The 17,776-nt window shown below is 46.2% G+C and overlaps 1 protein-coding gene across 2 annotated transcripts in view; it reads right to left on the bottom strand.

The window, feature by feature from the left end:
• PCSK6 (proprotein convertase subtilisin/kexin type 6) overlaps positions 1-17,776 on the bottom strand; it is a 194,599-nt gene that overhangs the window by 81,963 nt on the left and 94,860 nt on the right. The gene's annotated exons all lie outside the window — the stretch shown is intronic.

Here is a 17,776-nt window from a genome sequence, read left to right as displayed (position 1 = left end):
GAAGCACAGGCCGGTGACAGTCACATGGAAGGTGGGTGGGTGGGGGGTCCCATGTGGATGTTGGTCCCGCACGGCCACTGGTCCCCACACAGCTGTCCGGGGTGCTGGGCACAGCATCCGGGCCCATGCTTAGCTGGGACACCAAGCTACTGGAAACTCCTGCTCTTAGAACCTCGAAACTGTACTCAAACACAATGTCAGAGACATTCACGGCAAAACAAGAGTGAGGTTAGGCCCGGGTGACATCAAAAACTCAACAAGAGTACTCACAGCCACATGGGTGCTGACCGAGGAAGGGGCTGAGGTCATTAGAGAACCAGCTCCTTATAGCTGGACAGCCTTCAAAGGGAGCAGCAGAGACAGACTTCAACACCGTCCGCTTTACCTGCCGGCTCTCCATCTATTTCCCTTCCCCTCATCCCTGCCTACCATGGACTGAACGCTTGTGTCCCTCCAGATTCACATGCTGGAGCCCTAACCCCAAGGTGAGGGCATCTGGAGGTGGGACTTCAGGAGGTAACTAGGTTTAGGTGAGGTCAGGAGGGTGGCCCCAGGGCAGGACTAGCACCCTTTGCTGGCTTCCTCTCCCCCCCCACTGTGTGAGGACACAGATGGTGGTCGTCTGCCAGCCACCATGTGGGCCTCACGGGAAACCAGTGGGCCAGCACCTTGATCTTGGACTTCTAGCCTCCAGAACTGTGGGACATAACTGTCTGTGATTTGGGCCTCCCAGTCTATGACTGCCCGAGTGATTCAGAACCTCAGGTGCCTGGCAGCAGACAGCGTGGGGATGCCACCATCGTTCAGACACAGAGACTGCAGCACAGGACAAGTGGGGGTAGACGCCTTGTCACCACCTCACCCACGGGAGGTACATGGGGCAGGCCATGGGGGAAGCCCTGCTTTGACCACCAGTCGTGACCAGCTAGTGACTGCAAGAGCTACCTTGTCTCACTAAGCTTCTCTTTTCTACAAACTGTGATGATGAAAATTATTGTATCTATAGAGGTGCCATAAACACTAAAAAAGACGGTTCTTATAAAGTGCCTACAGTGTAAGTACCCAGTGGGTGTCAGCAGCTAGTCTGACCCCATCTGTAAAAACGGGGATAGTGAAACCTACCTCCAGGGGTTGTTAATAACTACTTTTTACCTTTATTTTTAAAACATTTACTACTTGACATGTATGAAGGATTGCCTGGCACAAACGTGTCAGTTATAAAGCCTAATAAAATAACAGACACACATGAACATCCATCTAGGGAAAACATGAACTTGAGCCACTGTGGCCTCAACCCAGGCCCTGCCCCTCACAGAGGAAACTGCTCAGAATTTTGGACTAGTCTTTCCATTGCCTTTAAAAACGGGTGTTTTAATACAACTGTATGCATAATACACTGCTTAGCTTTGCTTGTACTGGGAATTCATCCGTTCTTGGTTATGTATGTTGTAAACATCTTCTCCCAGTTGATGCCTCGTCTTCTCACTCGTTATGGTGTCTTCTGATAAACAGACGTTCTTAATTTCAAGAGAGTGGGAGCCAATTTCCCTTTGAAGATCAAGGGGGTTATAACGAGGGCCAAATCTTTTCTGGGTTTGGGGGCATCTGTCGTGGGGTGGGGCCACTTCTGCTGCATCAGCTCATCGCACTTTCTCCTTTCTCAGATATCTGGGTGGACGAGGAGACTCAGAGTAGCCCCAAGTACCATCCTTCCCAGTTGCTAGTCTGTGTGCCCAGGGCCTTCGTCTCTTTGGCTGTGTCAGAGACACTGGGCCCAGAGGCTCTTGGAGCCACGAACCCCAAGGAGGGGCCATAACCAGTACAGGACGTTGGCCATGTGGTGTGGCAAAGGCGGGGTCCCAGGCAAAATAAAGAGCAGCTCACAGCTGGGGGAAGAGAGCAGGGGTCAGACAGTCCTGGGGTGGAATCTCATCTCGGCTGTGTGTGACCTTGGCCCAGGGTCTCAAACTGTCCAAGCCCTTGTTTTCCACAAAACTTACCTGCCAGGGTAGTTGGGAGGATTAAATATTTGTTAAGGCCCTGGGGCCCTGTGCTTTTTGAGAAATGGCAGCTGCTTTCTTTATGCCCTTCTATTTGGCAATGGATTTTCCAGGGCAAGAGACCCCGCCAGTCACACTGTAGCCACAATCAATCCTGATGTCCTAGGGGTGACATTTAACCTGTTATCCTAGGGCTTCTCCATGCCAGTGATAGGTGTTGGGATGCCTCTTTTTGAACAAGAACGAGATGCCAGATGACATCTAAAATAAGTGAAAACATAAGACCAGAATGCTTTCCCAGCACTTCTCACAATGCTCCTCATCTTGGAGGAAGAGTGACTGACGTGTGAGAAAGAAAGCATAATGTATTTAGATTTTAATGAAGCATCTATTTTCCCCAACACTGACAAGTTGACAACAAGGAAAAGGTAAATATTTTCAGTGGAAACCTGCTGTTCCAATATTAGCTTTAAATGTGAATGGCTCTCTGGAAACGCCAAACTGAAGAAAACAGTCATTTCTCCAATGAAAAAATAAAGACCCATTTCCCATAAACTGTCAGGTACAAAAATAATGTGGACAAATCATTTGGTTGGCAGATCCACTCATGGTTGTTAGCGTGCTCACGACTCAGCAGTGGGCTGGGTTCAGGGCTCCCAGGGTAGGATGAGCAGGCCTGAGCCGTCCACTCCAAGGGCCCGTCTGTGGCACCAGGTGGGAGGAGTGTGAGGAGGAGGAAGAGGAGGGTGGGGCTTTGCAGGACCCGACAGGTTTGTGTTTGGGTGGACAACTCCTAGTGCTGCCAGGGCTCAGCCCCCAGGGAAGAATCACACAGCTTGCCTCGCAGGAAACAATAAACTTTCCATAAACTGGCCTGCACCCAATGATAGTTTCAAGGCCCCAGGAGAACCTGATGAAAGCAATGATTTTACAAGACTCTTGATGAAGTTAAAAAAAACCAACCGGGACTTCCCTGGTGGCACAGTGGTTAAGAATCCGCCTGCCAATGCAGGGAACACGGGTTCGAGCCCTGGTCCGGGAAGATCTCACATGCCACGGAGCAACTAAGCCCGTGCGCCACAACTACTGAGCCTGTGCTCTAGAGCCAAAGAGCCACAACTACTGAGCCCGTGTGCCACAACTACTGAAGCCCACACGCCTCGAGCCTGTGTTCCACAACAAGAGAAGCCACCGCAATGAGAAGCCCGTGCACCACAACGAAGAGTAGCCCCTGCTCGCCATAACTAGAGAAAGCCTGCGTGCAGCAACGATGACCCAATGCAGCCAAAAATAAATATAAATAAGTAAATAAATTTATTTTTAAAAACCCAAAACACTTTTTTTTTCATAGTTAACCGTCCTTCCTCCTTTTTCCTGCTCCTAATTTATGGTGGGACTTTGCAAACCACAGGCTTGTATAAGGCAAGGCAAACCTGTGGACATGCAGACGCCCATGTGAAGCAGCCCGAGACACAGCATTTCCCCTGAAAATGTCCTGAAGAAGTTCCATGTTCAAAGGCAATGGATTTGTCTTCTATGTCTGTGAGTCTCTTTCTGTTTTGTAAATAAGTTTATTTGTACTTTTTTTTTAGATTCCGCATATAGGCAACATCATATGATATTTGTCTTTTCCCAAAGGAGAAAAGGGTGGGGGATAAATTAGGAGTTTGGGATTAACATACACACACTACTAAATATAAAATAGATTACCAACAAGGACCTACTGTATAGCACAGGGAACTCTACTCAATACTCTGTAATAACCTATATGGGAAAAGAATCTGAAAAAGAATATTTATATATAAAATATATATAAAACTGAATCACTATGCTGTACAGCTGAAACCAACACAACAATGTAAATCAACTGTACTTTTGATATAAAATAAATAAATAAACAATTTAAAAAAGTAAACAGGAAGATCAGAGTGTGCTGGTTTTGGAGACGGGGTCTTTAAAGGGGTAATTAAGCTGAAATGAGGTCACATGGGTGGGCACCCATCCAACATGACTGGTGTCCTTTTAAGAAGAGGAAATTCTGACACAGACAACACAGACTAAGGGATGACCACGAGAAGACACAGCGAAAAGCAGCCATATGTGCTGGTCTAGAGAGAGGCCTCGGAAGAAACCACATCTTCTGACACCTTGATCTTAGACTCACAGCCTCCATAACCAAGAGAAAATACATTTCTGTTGGTAAGCCCCAAAAAAGGTAGCAGGAAGAACACACACATACAGACACACACACACACACACACACACAAGAAGTCAGCTATCAGCCGGTTATTAATGTTTGCAGGAAGGCAGGGGAGCAGGACACGGGGCCCACTTTTGTTTATTTAGAAGTCATGTATTTTGCCTTCAGCAAACGAATGGCAATGCTAGAGCAATAGCGGCAAGTAAAATGAGACTGTAGCTTCCTGAGTGTGACAAATAGGCCTTCCCAACAAATTCTGCTCATTAATTCTGAGTTTATTTTCATAAATCCACAGAGAATTGGTTTTTGGGTTTTTTTTCCTCCCCCCACTAAAACTACAGTACATTCTGTTCTACCAACAGCCATTCTGGGCCAAGTGAGATTGCAACAGTTGTTTAGAAATGTTAAAAACCTAAAAGGTTTCTGTTAACTCTCATTATGGTCTAAGACAAACAGGGCTCTCAGATCTCGAAATACACCCACACGTGACAGCCTCCTCCTAGGACCTGGGGGGGCCATGGTTGGCCGGGTTGTGAGCCACATCTGCACTTGCCATTGTCACATGAAGTGCCTGGAGACCCGCGGCTGACGGCCAAGCCAAGTTTCCCCTGGCCTCCTGCTAGGTTCCCAATCTCCCTCTGTAGTGGAGACACAGCTAGAGCCAGAGGTGCCCAGTGAACTCACGGGCCTGTCCTGCCACAGAGCCCTGGGCCCCTCCTAGGTAGGTCTTGAACCAGGTCTCTTATTTTCTGTATTCTGATGCTTTGACATCTTGGGGCCTTGCTGACCCTACAGGGACCGACACCCCCATGCCCCAGGGCTGGCCAATTCCTGGAGATGGTCCAGAACTCCCCCAGGAGCACATCTTCCCTATGCAAACCAACCAATCCAGAGCTCACACCCCAAGCACCCCCCTTTATGGGGCTTTTACACTTGGGGTTACTCTCCACCTGCCCTAATCACCCCAGGGCCAGGTACCATACAACCAGGGGCAGCTCCTAAGCCCTGAGCCCTGAAATGAGCCCATCCTAAGCCTGCTCACCCCACCTCGCCCATTCTTTCCTGCAGAAACCACAATAAAGGCTGAAGCCCACAGGTCCCCTCGCTCCCTCTGCCTCCTGACCAACCCTGGTGCTTTTCTGTGTGTCCTCCACGCCAGGCATAACCCATCCTCTTGGGAACTGTGAGTAACAAACTCTGTTCAATGGCCATTGTCTCCTGATCTGTGGGCCTTGTCATACTTAAATAGTAATGAAATCTCTATTTTAAAACAGGTCACTCTTTTATAATCAGGTTCTGCTGATTTTTCAGAGAACTATAAAAAAGTGGAAGAACCTCAGCAATGCTCTAGAGATTTGAAACACAGACTGACTTTAGTGGTCTCTCCACCAGGGAGCAGGGGCCAGAGAACAAGGCGATCCAGTGAGAGCTGGCAGCTTGGGACAGGGGACAGAAGAGCATGATGGGGACCCGAGTATCCATCCTGCAAGTGGGGACACGAGGAGCCCTAGCGGATGTGCACCTGTGACAAGGACGTGAGCACATGCCCTGAGCTGCCCTTTGACAGAGACCAGAACACGGTGGCGATAAGACAGTCACACCACCCAGAACAGAGGCCACCAGCTTGTCACGTAGGCTTGGACGTGCTCCCTGTGCTCTCCCTGGCCTTCTTCACACACCCCCAGAAGCAGAGCTGCTTCCCGCTCAGTGTCTGTGAGGACAACCTCAGGAAGCCCAGCATGCAGCCTAGAACCGGCTCACCTGTCCTTGGGGCAGGGGCTGCAGGGCAGCGTGGCGGGGGCATGGCCACCAGGGGGACACAGGATGCAGGACCTGTGGCCACGCTTGTCCATCTCCTCCTTCCCAAGGCTCCTCTTAGCCTCGGGGTACCAGACCCAGCAGGCGGGGAGTCTCTGATGAGAATGTGGGGCTGTAGCTGCCCACGGTCACTAAATCCCCCCAAACCTCCCAAGGCATTTAGAATCCTCCTGCAGTGGAAAATGCACTTGGAGCCTTTGAAGATTAAACTGTAGCTTAAACTGTCCTCTTAAAACACTCATAAGCCTAAACTGCTTAATGGAAATGCGAATGAGACTGAATTCTGTGAGTCTGAATTAACATAATTAACTAATTTATGGGCAAGGATTAATTTAGCTGTTATGTACTTAACAGTCTCATGTTTGCGAAAAGAAAGGCATGATTCAGTTCCCCAGTCAAAACAGAGAACAAAAACACCAACAGGAATTTGCCGGCTGCTGTTTCATTTTTCCTTCCCAGAAACAGAGTCAACAGACTGAAAAGATGCACGTCCTTCATGCAGCCTGAGCAGAGAGTTTTTCAGTTTCAGGGCATCTGCCAGGCCCAGGAGGGGTTCCTGGCAGCCGCACACGGCCGTACTCCCTAGCAGCCTTGGGATCTGTCCCTTGGGTGCCAGGGGTGCTTCTCCAAGCTGGACGCAGGACAGGCTGTGTTCCAGGTGACACCATCCTGACCCAGGGAACTGTCTGAATCTTGTTAAGCATCAGTTCAGGGGAGCAACTCCCCAAAAGACTGATGCCCTTTAGAGTTAAAGGGGTGAGGGCTTCATTGCCTGCCTTGCAGGTTCCCTGACAGAGCAAGTTCTGCTCAGGTCGGGGTGGGGTGGACAGCTGGCTGCCCGGAACGCCTGTCTCACAGGGTGCTGGGAGGGGCCATGAAGCCAGGAGGACGTGATGCAGCGGCCGGGCTCACACCCAGGGTCCTCTCAAGGCACTGGCAGGGAGGGCCCTGTCTATGGAGCTCACGTGGCAGGTGAGATGATGGAGATGATGATGATGATGAGCTGAAGGCTGGTAGGTGCAGGCAAGTCTGAGCCCACCCACCACCAATGCTGACCAGAAGCAGATGGGGAAAGAGGGAAGGAGCATTACAGGGAGCGAGAAGGGGAAAATCAAACATAGGGCTGAAATTTAAAAAAAAAAAAGGGAAAAGGTTAACAGAGTGAGAGAGTAAAGAGAGGTTAAGTGAGGAGAGAGGACGGGGTGAGGCCCGCCATCCTTTCCCTCCACCTCCCACGGTGCCCCATTATCGGAGGAAGGACAGGGCACACAGCTTAGTACATTTGAGGCTGAGAGAGAGAGCAAGGCTGAAATATCTTTGGAAGGAATGTGAATGCAAACAAGGAAAAGAATACACGCGCACACCATGGACCCTTCCTTCCTGCTTCTGTTCCTGCTCACAGGGCTTGGTGGCAGCTGTCCTCATCCGGCCACCACTGTGTCCAGCATCAGAGACCCGCAGCCACAAAGGGACAACCCAGGCTTCAGGTCAGCAGGCCTGAGTTCACATCCCAGCTCTGCCTCAGCAGCTGTGTGGACCTGGACATGGCAGGCAACTTCTCTGGTTGTCACCTTCCCCGGGTGTAAAGTGGCCATGATAATATCCAACTTGCAGAATCATTCTGAGGATGAGAGGCACAGACGAGTATACATGTCTGGTGAAGCACCTGGTAACTAATAGCAACCAGTGATAGCACTTAGCACCATCACAATAAAAATACTAAGGAGCTCGGACCACGAAGGAAAACCGAGCCCTCGGTCCACCTCTACTACGGGCCCGAATCCCTAGAAATAACAGGAAAAAGAGAAGAAAACAAAGGAAACTGTAATAGCCCTGGAAACAAGACTGGAAGATGAGATGTCCAAGGAACTGCGGGAAGACAGCAAGCAGATGGGATGAGGCTGCAGGAGGAAGCAGGGCCTGGGCGAGGGGGGAGAGCAGTGCCAGAGGAGCAGGGCAGGGGCGTCCAGGCTGGGCGTGGGCAGCGGCAGGCTTCATTCAGAGGCCAAGAGGCAGGACAGAGCCCAGGGCTGGGGAGGCCACCACCACCCTGCCAGACTTGAACATCTTCTCTCAACACTCGATAGAACAGCCAGACAGAAAATTAGAAAGGATGAGGAAGAACCCAACACCATCAACCAACAGGTTCTCATAAACATTTTTTTTTTTTTGCGGTATGCGGGCCTCTCACTGTTGTGGCCTCTCCCGTTGCGGAGCACAGGCTCCGGACGCGCAGGCTCAGCGGCCATGGCTCACGGGCCTAGCAGCTTCACGGCATGTGGGATCTTCCCGGACCGGGGCACGAACCCGTGTCCCCTGCATTGGCAGGCGGACTCCCAACCACTGCGCCACCAGGGAAGCCCTCATAAACGTTTTTAGAACATTCTACTCAACAACAGAATACACGTTACTCTCAAGGGCCCACAGAACATATTCCAAGATAGATTAGACCCTGATCTCAATGAATTGAAGAGAACTGAACTCCTACAGAATGTGTTCTGCAACCACAACGGAATCCAACTAGTAACTGATGACGGACTGAAAACAGAAAAATCTCCAAGCAGCTGGAAACAAAACAACACACTTTTAAAAAATCCACAGGTCCAAGAGGAAGTCTCAAGGGAAAAACAAAACAAAACATTGAACTGAATGAAAAGGAAAATACAACATACCAAAATCTGTGAGACATGGCTACACTATTGCTAAGAGGGAGATTTATGGCACCATTGTTTACATGAGAAAAGAAGAAGTCTCAAATCAATAACCGAAGCACCCACTTCAAGATCCTAGAAAAAGAGCTAAATAAGCCCAAAGCAAGAGGAAGGAAGGAAATAATAAAGAGCAGAAAACAGTGAAACTGAAAACAGAAAAACACTATAGAAAATAAGTGTAACAAAGAGCTAATTTTGTGAAAAGATCAATAAAACTGATAAACTTCCAGTTAAGAATGACTAAGCAAAAAAAAAAAAGAAGACACAAATTACCAATATCAGGAAAGAAACAAAGAATATACCCACAGATGCTACCAACAACAAAAGTGTAATAAGGGAATATTACAAACAACTCTACACAAATAAACATGATAAATTAGATGAAATGGACCACTTCCTCAGAACACACAAACTACTACAACTCACCCCAATATGAAAAGGATAATTTGAACAACCCTATAACTTTCCAAGAAATTTAGTTTGTAATTTTTAAAAAATCTCCCCGCCAAAGAGATATGGTTTCACTGGAAGATTTTACTAATAGTTTAAAGAATTAACACCAATTCAACACAATTACTTCCAGAACATAAAAGAGGAGGGAACACTTCCCAATTCATTTACTGAAGCTAGGATTACCCTGATAGTACAAAGACAGTACAAAAAAAAAAAAAAAAGAGCAAGAGAGAGAAAGAAAAAGAACATTACAGACCAAGAATCCTCATGGGGCTTCCCTGGTGGCGCAGTGATTGAGAGTCTGCCTGCCGATGCAGGGGACACAGGTTCGTGCCCCGGTCTGGGAAGATCCCACGTGCTGCGGAGCGGCTGGGCCCATGAGCCATGGCCGCTGAGCCTGCGCATCTGGAGCCTGTGCTCCGCAATGGGAGAGGCCACGGCAGTGAGAGGCCCACATAACGCAAAAAAAAAAAAAAAAAAAAAAAAAAAGAATCCTCATGAACACAGACACAAAAATCCTTAATAAAATATTAGCAAACAGGTTTCAGTAATATATATATATATAAAAGGAAACACCATGACCAAGGGGGGCTTGGTCAGATTCAGTACTGGATCAATATTCAGATATCAACCAATATAACCTACCATATTAACAAATTAAAGAAGAAAAATCACATAATCGTGTCACTCAACGAGGAAAAAGCAGTGACAAAATTCAGTACCCATTCATTTAAAAAAGAAAAAAAAACTCTCAAACTATGACTAGAAGGGAACATCACCAACTTGCTAAAGAGTATTTACCAAAAAAGCCTACAAGTAAGATTATACTTAATGGTGAAAGTCTGAATGCTTTCCCCTAAAGTCAGGAACAAGGCAAAGATGTTTGCCCTAGGCTGGAAGTTCTAGCCATGGCAACAAAACAGGAAAAGGAAATAAAAGGCATAAGGATCAAAGAGAAGAAATAAAACTGCCCTTATTTGTAAATGACGTTATCAAGTATAAAATCTTAAAGAATCTACTCCTAGAACTAATAAGCAAGTTCAGAAAGGTTGCAGGATATAAGATTAACATGCAAAAGCAGTTATATTTCTGTATGTTAACAATGAACACATGAACGTCAAAATTAAAAATACAATGCCTGGGACTTCCCTGGTTGCGCAGTGGTTAAGAATCCGCCTGCCAATGCAGGGGACACGGGTTTGACCCCTGGTCCGGGAACATACCACATGCTGTGGAGCAACTAAGCCTGTGCGCCACAACTACTGAGCCTGCATTCTAGAGCCTGAGAGCCACAACTACGGAGTCCGCGTGTCACAACTAATGAAGCCCGCATGCCTAGAGCTCGTGTTCCGCAATGAGGAGTAGCCCCCACTTCACGGCAACTAGAGAAAGCCTGTGCGCAGCAACGAAGAAAGAAAGAAAGAAATACAATGCTTTTTATCATTGCTTAAATAAAATGAAATAACTTAGGTATAAATCTAACCAAACATGTATAGGACTTGCATAGTGAAAGCTTCATAGTGCTGATGAAAGAAATCAAAGAAGATCTAAAAAAATGAAGAGAGATATTGTGTTTGTGAAGACTGAACATAGTAAAGATGTCAATTCTCCCAATTGATGTACAGGTCTAACACAATCCCTACCAAAACCCCAGCAAGATATTTTTCGTAGATATTGACAAGATAATGATAAAACTTGTATGGAAAGGCAAAAGAACTAGAAAAGTTCATATAAGTTTGAAAAAGAAAACTAAAGTGGGAGCAATCAGTCTACCCCATTTCCCAACCTTTTGTAGCTATAATAATCAAGACTCTGCTGCACTGGGAGAGGGACAGACACATAGATGAATGGAACAGACAGAGAGCTCAGAAATAAACTCACACAAATATGCCCAAATGACTCTTGACAAAAGTGCAAAGCAACTCAGTGGAAGAAAGACAGGCATTTCAACACATGGTGCTGGAGTAACTGGATGACCATCGGCAAACAAAACAAGAAACAAACAAAAAAACCCCTTGACCTAAGTCTGATACCTTATACAACATTAACTCATATTGGATCTCTCAAAATGAAACTCAGAATATAAAACTTTTATAAAACTATAAAGCTTTTAGGAAAAAACACAAACAAACAGAGAATATCTTTAGAATCTAAGATAAGGCAAAGAGTTCTAAGATTGATACCAAAAAACATGACCCTAAAAGGAAAAGTTAATAAATTGGATTTTATCAAAATTTTAAAATTTTACTCTGGAAAAGACCCGGTTAAAGAGGATGAAAAGACATGTTACAAAATGGGAGAAAATATTCACAAACAACATAATCATCAAAGCACAAGTAGCCAGAATATATAAAGATCTCTCAACACTCAATCGTTAAAAATTAGAAAATGAGAAAAAGACATGAAGAGACATTTCACTGGAGAGGATAGATGGATGGCAAATGAACACATAAAAAGATACCCCACATCCCTAGCCTTAGAGAAACGCAAATTAATGAGATATTACGTTATACCTATCACAATGTCTAATACAAAAAAACAGTGACAACACCAAACATTGGCAAGTTATGTAGAGAAACTGGATCATTCATACATTGTTAGATGTCAAATGGTAGAACTTCTCTGAAAAACAATTTCCCAGTATCTTAAAAAAATAAACATGTACTATTATACAACCTGGCAACTGCATTCCTGGATGTTTATCCCCCCAAAATGAAGACAATGCTCACACAAAAACCTATACAACCATGTTTTTAGGTGCTTTACCTGTAATATCCAAAAACTAGAAACAACCCAGATGTCCCCTAATGGGTGAATGGTTAGACAAACTGTGTCACATCCATACCATGGAATACTACTTCTCAATAAACTACAGATATACTCAACAACCTGGATGAACCTTCGAAGAACCATGCTGAGTCAGAAGCGCCAATCCCAAAGGTTACATGGTATATGGTTCCTTTTTTTTTTTTTTTCCCACTTGTTAGTTTATGTCTCTCTGGGCATCATTTCTGGCATGTGGGGCCCCGCTCTTTGGAACCTTCACTGGCCATCCTTTCCTCATTTCTCCCCTGGGCACGAGAACTGCATAGGTAGATACATCCTTCCATCTCCTGCATCTGTAGACGCCTCCTGCCTCTTGTGTTATTTGGCCAAACTCTGATGCTCCCCCAGTGCCTTCATCTCCGGGTCTGTCCCAGTGGAGCCTTCCTCCCTGGGGTAGTAGTGCAGGGGATTGGGCCACAGGTCTTCGCTGATGATCTCAGCAATCCTGCTAGACCCTGGGGAGTTGTGGTCAGACAATCAGTTGAAGAAGTTAAGGCTGGTGGTGTCCTGCCTGCGACTGGGGGCTCCCATTTCATAATCCCAGAACCACTGGGCTGGAGTGTAATGAGACACCCTATATCCAGCGATGCTAAGGTGTTACTCCTTAATGATCATGTTGTTCCAGATGCAGGGTTTGTTCCAAAAGAAAAACATCAACTTGCAGCGGTGCCTGGGATGGCCCAGTTCCTGCACCTCCAAATGGATCATGTAGCTAAGCATGTCTTCATCTTGGTCACTGATTATGGCCAACATCTGGGGGTGGTTCATAACGGCTCTGGCCCAGAAGCCAGGGATGCCCTGGAGGATGGCCCTTCTGCGATCCAAGTGAGGCTTCTGCCTTTGACCGATCTTGTGTTTGAGCCGAGTGTAGGCCCTGCTGGCTTGGGCATTCAGAGTGCTCAGCTCTAACTGCAGGGCCTCCAGCGCCTCCAGAGGGGGCCAGGCAGTCATGGGTCCCGGCCCCGGCATTTCCAGGCCCTGCTCCTGGGGCTTCTCCTCCCGCTCCTCCGTCACCACCTCCACCACTTGTATGATGTCCTCCACCAGCAGCCCCAACCCCTCCCCAATCCCCGCCACCTCTCGCTCCTCCAGAGCCGTGCCTTGCTGCACAACCTCTACCCTGAAGATGGTGGCCCTCCTTGCCCAACCCACCAGCTAGCGCCCGCGGTCCCCCACCTCACCTGAGGAACCGCGGGCCCCTGCTCCTGAGGACCCCCTCCCACACCTAGGATGACCCAGGGTCCCTGGGCAGCGCCGCCTTCCCCAGGATGGCCTCAGTTGCCATGTGGCCCTGGCCGTGAGCTGGGGCAGCTATGAAGGAGCCGGAGGTGGAAGCACAGCATGTGGCCCGCAGAGCAGACCCAATGACTAGAGTCACCCTGCGATGCGGACTTGGGGGTGGGGTGTGGGAACGCATCTCCATTTTTTTTCAAGTTTTATTGAGCTTTATTACAAATCAATTAGACAATAATAATCACAAAACTAAGGTCAGAAATTAAAATGTTATTCTGACCGCATAAAAATAAAATTTTGGGGGGAGGAAGAATCTTCAACTTCATTTCTTCACATGTTTAAAAATAAAAGAAAAAGATTTTTCAGTCAATTCTTTTGGACTCAAAAATTTTGGATTTTTGTTTAAATTTTAATCTCTCTAATTCCTTCTCAGGAAGTATGATGGGGAAAAGTTTACATTTAACTCTCTGGCATCTGTAACGCTGATATTAATGGAGCATCTTTATGTATACATTGTAATTGGCATATTTCTATTTATCAATACCATGATTTAATCCTACCACAGAGTATTTAACAAACTCTGTTGGCCAATGTGGTTGGATACTCTGTAATAGGAAACAGAGTGATTTCTTTCTTTTTTTTTTTTTTTTGCGGTACGTGAGCCTCTCACTGTCGTGGCCTTTCCCGTTGCGGAGCACAGGCCCCGGACGCGCAGGCTCAGCGACCATGGCTCACGGGCCCAGTCACTCCGTGGCATGTGGGATCTTCCCAGACCGGGGCACGAACCTGTGTCCCCTGCATCGGCAGGCGGACTCTCCACCACTGCACCACCAGGGAAGCCCCAGAGTGATTTCTTAATGCTGGTTACTAACTGGTCCTTAGAGTTAATTCACTTCTCCAAGAGGAAGACATCCCCAGAACATTCCTGTTCCCAAATTATGGTTCCGTTTTACATCATTTTTGAAATGAGAAAATTATGGAAATGGAGGACAGAAGAGTGGTTGCCAGAGGTTAAGGAAGGGATTGGGGCAAGAGTGGTTGTGGTAATAAAGAGGCACCATGAAGGACTCTTTTGTGACCCTGTTCTGTATCTTGACTGTATCGGCGTCAGTATCCTGGTTGTGATGCTGTTGCTGTAGTTTCAACAAGAGATCACCATGATGGAAAACTGGGTAAAGGATACAGCAGATTTCCGTGTATTGTTTCTTACAATTGCATGTGAATCTATAATTATTTCAAATACACATTTAATTGAAAACATCAACTAGAAATCCTAGAAGGTAAATTCTTTTCAAAAATGTAAAAACTGCAAAGATAGGGTGTGTCAGAGAGCTGGTCAACTGAGCTTAGGGATTCTCCCAAGACCCAAGACAAAGGGTCAAAGGGATAGAAAGTCTGAAGAGGCCAACTTCTAGTATCTGTCTAATAAGAGTTCTAGGAGGATGCAATGAGGAAAAATAAAGCAAAAGAGTCAAATAAATAACAGAAGAATTTCCTGAAGCCAAGCACGGAAGTCTTTGAATTTCAATCTCAAATCTAAACAACAGTGACCAAAGAAACTGGCCCACCTTTACAGTTAAGCTCACATAATTGTTGAAGTATAATGAAAAATGGTTAATAACCCACTGAGGGATAGGCAGGAAAAGTAAAACAAATTCACATCAACACACACAGGTCAAATCCCAGAACAAGAAAAGAGAAAAGAATCCTGAAAGGTTCTTGAAGAAGAAGAAAGTTACCTGAAAAGGAACAACAATTAATATTGGCACCAGATGCCTCATCAGAAACACTGCAGGCCAAAAAACCAGGGGACAAGGTTTTTGAAATTCTCATTGAAAGTTATTTTGAACTTAAAATCTAAACTCAGCCTAATTTGTTGGAAGAAAATAAAGACTTTAAGAACTCAGAAAGTTTACTACCGAGATAGCCATCCATATATACAGCAAGCACTCAAAAATATCTTTCAAAAGAATGAATGACTCAGTAGAGAAAAAGATCTTGTAAACTAAAAAACTTAGCATAAAAGAAAGAAGATTAAAGAAAAAATGGTGACCAAAGAGGGACTTCCCTGGTGGCACAGTGGCTAAGAATCTGCCTGCTAATGCAGGGGACACAGGTTCGAGCTCTGGTCCAGGAAGATCCCACATGCCGCAGAGCAACTAAGCCTGTGCACCACAACTACTGAGCCCACATGCCTAGAGCCCATGCTCCGCAACAAGAGAAGCCACCGCAACGAGAAGCCCACACCCTGCAACGAAGAGTAGCCCCCGCTCGCCGGAGCTAGAGAAAGCCCGCACACAGCACAAAGACCAAATGCAGCCAAAAATAAACAAATTAAAAAAACAAAAACAAAAAACTCTTAGATGGTATCAAAAAAAAAATGAAGCCAGATACATGCTGATTGCAAAACTAAGGTTAAAAATAGAGGGATGAAAAACATATGAAGAAAGTGACAATAAAAATAATTTAACAGGGCTTCCCTGGTGGCGCAGTGGTTGAGAGTCCGCCTGCCGATGCAGGGGACACGGGTTCATGCCCCGGTCTGGGAGGATCCCATGTGCCGCGGAGAGGCTGGGCCTGTGAGCCGTGGGCACTGAGCCTGCGCGTCCAGAGCCTGTGCTCCGCAACAGGAGAGACCACAGCGGTGAGAGGCCCGCGTACCGCAGGAAAAAAAAAAATTTAACAGGTGTGGTGATATTAATATCATCCAAAGAATGATTAAAGGCAAAAAGAGAATAAGACAAAGAGGGGATTTTTATATTGATTAAAGAAAGGCTCATTACATCAATATGAGATGATAACTTTTGTACAAAGATAACTATGAAATGCATACACCAAAAATTGAGAGAAATCGACAAATCCACAATCGATATGGAGACTAACATCCCTTCTCAGAAACAGACCAGGTAGACAAAACACAAGACGCCCAAACACCTGAATGAGCTTCATGCAGCCACAGGTGACAAATGCGGCCCCTACAGGTACCAGGCAGGCAGGATGAATGGCTGATGTGGACAGATGAGGGGGATGGTTAAACCATCCTTTCTGGTGGCGCAGTGGTTGGGAGTCCGCCTGCCGATGCAGGGGACACGGGTTCGTGCCCCGGTCTGGGAAGATCCCACATGCCGCGGAGCGGCTGGGCCCGTGAGCCATGGCCGCTGAGCCTGCGCATCCGGAGCCTGCGCTCCGCAACGGGAGAGGCTACAACAGTGAGAGGCCCGCGTACCGCAAAAAAAAAAAAAAAAAAAAAAAAAAAAAAGAAAGTATAGCCACTGTGCAGCCCCAGCTAAGTGTTGCCATGAAGGATTGAGGGTCCAGCAGAGCCAGAGCTTCTGATTTTTTTTCAAGAGAAACCCCAAATCCCTATTTCTACATAAAATCTCTTGATTTGTAAGTGTTTCCTCAAGTTAAAAAAAAAATAAGGGCTTCCCTGGTGGCGCAGTGGTTGAGAGTCCGCCTGTTGATGCAGGGGACACGGGTTTGTGCCCTGGTCTGGGAAGATCCCATGTGCCGCGGAGCGGCTGGGCCCGTGAGCCATGGCCGCTGAGCCTGTGCGTCCGGAGCCTGTGCTCCGCAACGGGAGAGGCCACAACAGTGAGAGGCCCGTATACTGCAAAAAAACAAAAAAAACAAACAAAAAAACCCAAATAAACCAAAAAAAACTTGTGTGGGTTGTACAAAACATATCTGCAGGCCAAGGCAGCCTGTGGGCTCCTGGTGGCAACCTCTGATCTAATTTGTATAGACTTTTGTACTCAATAAGTGCAGAATAAAACTACTCCTCAAATACTCATTGGAATGTTGACAAAAACTGAACATGTACTGAACCACATAAAGAATTTTTTAACAAATTCAGAAAGGCAGAAATTATACAGAGCGCAGTCTCTGCTCCCAATAAAGTTAAAAATCAGCAACAAATGAGCACCAAAAAAGTCTATGCAGTTGGAAAAAAACTTAAATCCCTTATAAATAACTTTTGAGTTATAGAGAAAAAAATCAAAGCCGAAATAAAAAATTATTCAGAAATGAATACCAATAAGAGCACTGTATAATCAAGCCAGAGATAGATAATGAGTGGAAAAAAAACGTTTATTACTTATTAAAGCACATCAAAGCCTGAAAATAAAGAACAAAACATTCTATTCAAAGGAGTTAGGAAAAAAATAATAAAAATTAAAAAGCTGGAGAAATTAATAAACAAACAGAAATAGAAATTCATGAGTTAGAAAATAAAAGAACTCAATCAAAAAATGAAAATCGGTCTGAGCTGTGGGAGGGAGATGAAGCGGTTTCCAGGGGTTGAGAGGGTGGGGCTGGGACTCAGGCTGAAGCTGTGTTGGCTGGCGACCCTGTAGTTCCCGGGCTGAAATCTGAAACTGGCCCCATTCAGGGAGGGCAAGGAGAGCACAAAGGAAGAGGCAGATTGCTCTGGACTGCCAGGAGTTGTGACGGCTCCAAAACGGCTGTGCATTCCACTGCCTCCGCCTGCTCTCCAGAGGGACAGGGCAAAAAGCCGAGCTCTTCAGGGAGGAATC

This window comes from Mesoplodon densirostris, chromosome 4, assembly GCF_025265405.1.
Source record: "Mesoplodon densirostris isolate mMesDen1 chromosome 4, mMesDen1 primary haplotype, whole genome shotgun sequence".
Taxonomy (NCBI): domain Eukaryota; kingdom Metazoa; phylum Chordata; class Mammalia; order Artiodactyla; family Ziphiidae; genus Mesoplodon; species Mesoplodon densirostris.
The sequence above is the reverse complement of the archived record's forward strand: the minus strand, read 5'-3'. Positions and strand labels throughout refer to the sequence as shown.